This window comes from Coregonus lavaretus (assembly GCF_964263955.1).
Source record: "Coregonus lavaretus genome assembly, contig: HAP1_SCAFFOLD_6374, whole genome shotgun sequence".
Classification (NCBI taxonomy): Eukaryota; Metazoa; Chordata; class Actinopteri; order Salmoniformes; family Salmonidae; genus Coregonus; species Coregonus lavaretus.
In genome coordinates, this window is record NW_028162271.1 from 27,113 (window position 1) to 33,214 (window position 6,102).

Sequence of the window (6,102 nt, forward strand, 5' to 3'; positions counted from 1 at the left end):
ATGCTGGATGGGTTTGTAGCTAGAGAGATAACACCAGGATGCTGGATGGGTTTGTAGCTGTGACTTACTACTACTGCACACACGTCATCCTCTGACTGCAATCTGCCCACTCTTCACTTTCTGCACCATCACAACACTTTTATAGGGGTAAACAAATGTACTGTACTCTCATAAAATCTACTACCTTCCCCTCTCCTCCAGTAGAAGACCGATATACCTGTACACACAAAGACCGGGCATCAGAACGCTGAGTGAGTTAGTGCCTCTGAAAACAGGCCTGTCGGACAGTGTAGTTTACGGGATATGGATCAGCCTGGTTGTTGGATGAAGTCCAGACTGAGAGAGGGAGGTATTCTGCCGTGGTGCCCCTGAAAATAAAGCTCTGTTGACCTTCTGAATGGACAGAGAAAAATAGGTTAATCATTGGTATTGGACTGGAAAAGGGGTCTAATTAAATTAAACAGAGGCGGGACAAAGGAGTCTTCTGAAGGAATATTTAACCCTACAGAATATGACACTTCTTGTTAGATGATTAAAAGGCTCTTTAGCGGAGACCAGCTGCAGTGGGTTTCTTCTTTTTAGTTTCGGAGCCAATAGTTTGGGTTCGTTTACAGTTCAGTAACGGGATACTGTGTATGGTTGATTAGGGAGGATTCTGTGTATGGTTGATTAGGGAGGATACTGTGTGTGGTTGATTAGGGAGGATACTGTGTGTGGTTGATTAGGGAGGATACTGTGTATTGTTGATTAGGGAGGATACTGTGTGTGGTTGATTAGGGAGGATACTGTGTATTGATGTATTTTAGTGTGTATGTGTGTGCTCCTTGACCTGCTCCTCCACCTCCTCCTCGACCTTCTCCTCCACCTGCTCCTCCACCTCCTCCTCCACCTCCTCCTCCACCTCCTCCTCGACCTTCTCCTCCACCTCCTCCTCCACCTCCTCCACCTCCTCCTCGACCTGCTCCTCAACCTCGACCTGCTCCTCGACCTCCTCCTTGACCTCCTCCTTGACCTGCTCCTCGAACTGCTCCTCAACCTCCTCCTCCTCCTCCACCTCCTCCTCCACCTCCTCCTCGACCTGCTCCTCAACTTCCTCCTCGACCTGCTCCTTGACCTCCTCCTCGACCTCCTCCTCAACCTGCTCCTCGACCTGCTCCTCGACCTCCTCCTCCTCGCATCAAACTCCTTGAGAATGCTTGATGGGGACACAAACTGTGACATCTGGGGCACACAAAGACACACAGACACAGACACACAGACACAGACACAGACAGCGTAATGTTTGCCCAATCCCCCACAACTGGTGACTATCAAATCAGTAGAACAAAGGATTGAAAAGCCAGCACAGCCTTCAGAATAAATCTGTCTAGTCGATGGCCTTCTAACACCCCTGTGACATAAAGTCCTTCATTTCCTTTCTTCATCCTCCGTATTCCCACAGACTTGAAGGCTCCATGGAGAAGGGTAAGAATGGACACCTCAACCCGGCGTTTCATCTGAAGGTGGTGGGTCCAGCGAACAAAGGAAACAGTCACAAGGGGGTGAGTGTCAAAGGAGAGGGGAGTTAAATCTGATTTGACTTCCGTCTCTCTGTACGCTGGCAATGTTTCTCTCCGTGTTTCTGTGAAGAACTAAAGACATTCAACTAAAAGGCAAGCTGGTTAAATTGCCATATTTACAACTGTGGCTCTGCGTGTCAATGTTCTGTCTTAGCAACTGTCACAATCTGCCTCCAATTTAGTCTTTTTTATTTTTTTTCAACAAATACTTCATATAAAACTTGAATGTCATAATCCAAAAAAAAGTTCTTAACAAAAAAAAAAAAGGTTCTAACCCTTGTCTTTTCTCTCCCTACAGCTCCCTCACACCAGCAAAGAGGTTCTACCTCTCCGGCCAGGCCCCGCCCCTAACGGCACTCAGCCAGTCAACATCTTGCGTCCCCTAAGGCCCGCCCCCTCGCCTCACAACACACCGCGGGGCTTCAAGGTGGTCCACCCACCTTTACTTGTCAAGTCCACCGGGGCCCCGCCAAAATCCCCCGCCCCCCCTCAAAACCTTACGCCACCCAAGAAACCGCTTCCCCTCAACCCAACACGATCACCACTGGTATCCAACCCAACACGATCACCACTGGTATCCAACCCAACACGATCACCACTGGTATCCAACCCAACACGATCACCACTGGTATCCAACCCAACACGATCACCACTGGTATCCAACCCAACACGATCACCACTGGTATCCAACCCAACACGATCACCACTGGTAAGTTTGTCTTTTTTTCACTCTAATTTTTATTGTCTGTTTTAAAGACCATCCAGCGTCTGTTGTTTTTACTAAGACGATTTTGTTGGACAGAGGAACTAGATGAAATAGCAACGTTTTTGTTTTAATCTTCTTATTGTTTTCCATTGATTTCCTCAACATTTTCCAATATTTGCCTATAAGCTGTAAAAAGCCTTCGAAAATCGCATTTGGCCTTGAATTTAATATTGCTCTGTGTTTGTGCGAAATGAATGTCTCTGCAGTTGTTTTTTGATAAACATGTAAGAGCGGAGGTAGAGGTACACTGTAATGAAATAACACACCATGAATTCAGACAAAGCCTGCCAACCACCGGATTAAAAACAGCTTGAGTTGTTTTATAAAATCCTGCTCTATTCCTGGTATCATTTGGAGTGTATTAGGAGTGTGTGATATGGTGAAGTGCTTTGTTCTGGCGCTGATCATGTTCTAAGGTCTACTGTTTCTCCCTCTCTCTCCTCTTTTGCCTGTTTCTCTCTTCTCCTTTAAATTTCTCTCACTTGTTATCTCACCTTTTCTCTCTCTCTCTCTCTCTCTCTCTCTCTCTCTCTCTCTCTCTCTCTCTCTCTCTCTCTCTCTCTCTCTCTCTCTCTCTCTCTCTCTCTCTCTCTCTCTCTCTCTCTCTCTCTCTCTCTCTCTCTCTCTCTCTCTCTCTCTCTCTCTCTCAGTTGGTGTCGGAGCTGCAGCCCAGACACTCCCCCTCTCCTCCTCAGAGGCCCCTCCCCCTCAGCCCCGCCCGAGGGGGAGTGTTACCCATGAGCCCAGCGAGGGCGGTTCCTCCCAAACCCTCCAATGGGCTGCTGGTGATGATGCCCCCTGCCGTCGGCCCAAAACCAGTGGGCAAGCTGTCTTTCGTCCCTCCTCTCAAAGCACTCAGGTGGGTCCAGATATACGCAGGCAGGCGAGCAGGCAGACAGACAGGCAGGCAGGCAGGCAGGCAGGCAGACAGGCAGGCAGACAGGCAAGCAGACAGGCAGGCAGGCAGGCAAGCAGGCAGGCAGGCAGACAGACAGACAGGCAGGCAGGCAAGCAGGCAGGCAGGCAGGCAGGCAGGCAGGCAGGCAGGCACTATGTGATGTTGGTATGGCCATAGGTATACTGCAAAAGCAAGGATTATCTTACTTACCTCAGGGATTCTTGAAAGTTGTGACCATCCTTGTCTAGCAGGGAAATTTGATTTTTATAGTTGAATTAAAAAAAAAAAAAACATTATTTGAGCTTAAAAATTACATTTAGGGAAATGTTATAAGGGAAAATATTTGTTTTTGTAATTTTCAATATTATTAATTTTCCATATCGGCTCCATGCCAGGAAATGCGCTTGACCAGAGCAAAGAATCACAATTTCAAAATCCCCCCACAAAGTGTTTAAAATTCTAAAAGCTGGCAAAAATAAATATTAACTGATAAATTATCTAATGTAGTTTCTTGCAAAAGCCTTCTCTGACTCTAATATTTCTCTTAAAACTGTGAGTTTTAGTCAACTCCGTCAGATTTGTCTAAAAGTCATCAGGAATGAGCAGGGTCAGCTTTACCAAAAGGACCCCTTATTCATGTCGTCATCACGTTGTACAACAAGACAATGCATGGTTCCGAAAGTCCTCTACGTTTGATAGATTTAAACAAACAATATTGAAGTTACCATGGTTACAACCATAACCTGTAAACTCCATCTCCCTGATAGATTAAGATAAAATATGAGTTATTGTTCAAATATGTTCATTTTAATTAGGTTTCAGGTTCATAAAGCAACTGAGGCTAAATTGCTACTGAGTATACTACTTAAAGTAGATTTTTCTTGTGCAATTTGTCAACTCTATAAAACATCAACTTTGTCAGATATTTGTCTAACGTCAACTCCGTCAGAGTGCTGAACGATCTGATGGAATGGTTATGTTTTTAATGGGGATTTTCAAATGAATCATTTTTCATATTTTACTAAATGTTTGCATTGAACTTTTATTTTTAGAAGCAAAAACATGTACGTTTTGAGTATCTGTTGTCAACTCTGACAGTGGCTCGTTAACTCCATCACTGATGGCTAACCCCCCTTAAGATCTATTTTTTTGTCAATATTGTGAAAACATGTTTTAATCACTGTTCTGCAACAATACAGTATGCTTAAACTATTTAAGTATATGCTGTTCTAGACTTGTTCACTTTATAAATGTTATTATACGTTCTTTTCTAGAAAAACTGGCCAAATTTTTTCTTTAAATTAGCCCTGAAGCATTACATATTTGAATAATCTAATGTTAGAATGAAACAGCCAAGGCCTTTAAACACTTGTTGGACAATACATGTAAAAATGAAATGCCTTTTATGGTGTCAAACAGATTTGACAGAAATCCAGTTAGTTGCATTTTATGAAAAACCATTTTTTTTATTAATAATTAGGAGGTTGTTCCTTTACATGGTGTGATGGCAAATACAATGGACTATCAAAATATGTATTTCAAATTGTGTTAATATAAGGTAAATTATTGGTGATTTTTTGGGGGGGATTGTCCCGTCTTTCAAGAATCACTGAGCTACATATATATGGAAATTAGCCTATTTCATGCATCACTGTGACTCACATTTCAAACTGTATTCTTCTCATTTATAACCCATTACAGAGACTGCCGGCTTTGTGGTTAATAGCTATGCTTCACCGTGAGCAGTGCCATAAATTATAATAAATATACTTTGTTTTTAGCTCCAAATAATTGTCCAATGTTCCTGCCTTGGCATCAAATTGACCTAATATTAGTCTCCCTGATGAAATCTAAAATAGCCACTCCAAGAAGTCGTTGCTCATAAATAAGCCATTGTTAACATTGTTGTTATTTCAACGTGCTTCTTCCAACAGGTCTCCAACAATCCCCCCTTTAATGGCCATTTTATTATTTCCCATAATAATAACAACAGGGCTGTATCGTTGAAACATATTTCCTCCCCTGATTCCTGTATCTCTCCATCTCACACTGTTTTCAACTCCGGCAGCAAAGCTGTCATAGCGAGGGGGTGAGCCAGTGTGTTTGTGTGTGTGTGTGTGTGTGTGTGTGTGTGTGTGTGTGTGTGTGTGTGTGTGTGTATACTCACTCTCCTGGAGCTTTAGACCCAGGAAGATAAGTACCTACCGCAGGTAGAAGTTCATAAGCCACAGCTCACATTGTCAAAGACAGATCTCTCTCGGCTTTCACCCGTTTTGTCAAACAATCAATTCTCACCTTATTTCGCTGTTATGCTCGGAATCTGACACGCGGCAAGATGAGGTCTGCACTCTATTTCTTTGAGAAGCAAAGAAGGCGACTAGCCGAACACTTTTGTAGTCTTTTTTTATCTGCTGTGTTTAGAGTGATAGCTGTTGGGATTTATGAGTTGTTCTATGTTTTTAAATGGAGATTTTCAAATGAATCATTTTTCATATTTTACAAAATGTTTGCATTGAACTTTTATTTTTAGAAGCATAAACATGTACGTTTTGAGTATCTGTTGTCAACTCTGTCGGCCTGAAGACTGGGCGTGTAAGACAAACGTCTGTCTCAACATCACCCTGTCCTCGTTTCACTGGAAACTCTGTACCAAACACTCTACCAGCCACAACACACCAAGCCTCTGTCGGCTCTGTGTTAAAAGATGTTTCTTTCTTTTTCTTCCTGTGTTTTTCTTTCCTCCTCTCAGACCGGTCCCAGGAGCGAAACCAAACACAGTCTCCTCGCCATTCAGAAAATGACCCTGGGAGCCGAGCTGAGCCTAGCCCAGAGGAGCCTATCAGGAGCCAGAAGTCAGTCAGCAGCAGTCAGCCTATTTG

General features: G+C 43.5%; 1 pseudogene across 1 annotated transcript in view; it reads left to right on the forward strand.

Annotated features, from left to right (window-relative positions):
- Positions 1-6,098, forward strand: part of LOC311119400 (disintegrin and metalloproteinase domain-containing protein 33-like) — a 29,791-nt pseudogene extending 23,693 nt beyond the window's left edge. Inside the window, exons 15-18 of the transcript in view lie at positions 1,442-1,541; positions 1,858-2,268; positions 2,976-3,184; positions 5,973-6,098. The product of the transcript in view is annotated as a disintegrin and metalloproteinase domain-containing protein 33-like (transcript). The remainder of the gene's footprint in view (positions 1-1,441; positions 1,542-1,857; positions 2,269-2,975; positions 3,185-5,972) is intronic.
- Positions 6,099-6,102: the final 4 nt, after the last annotated feature.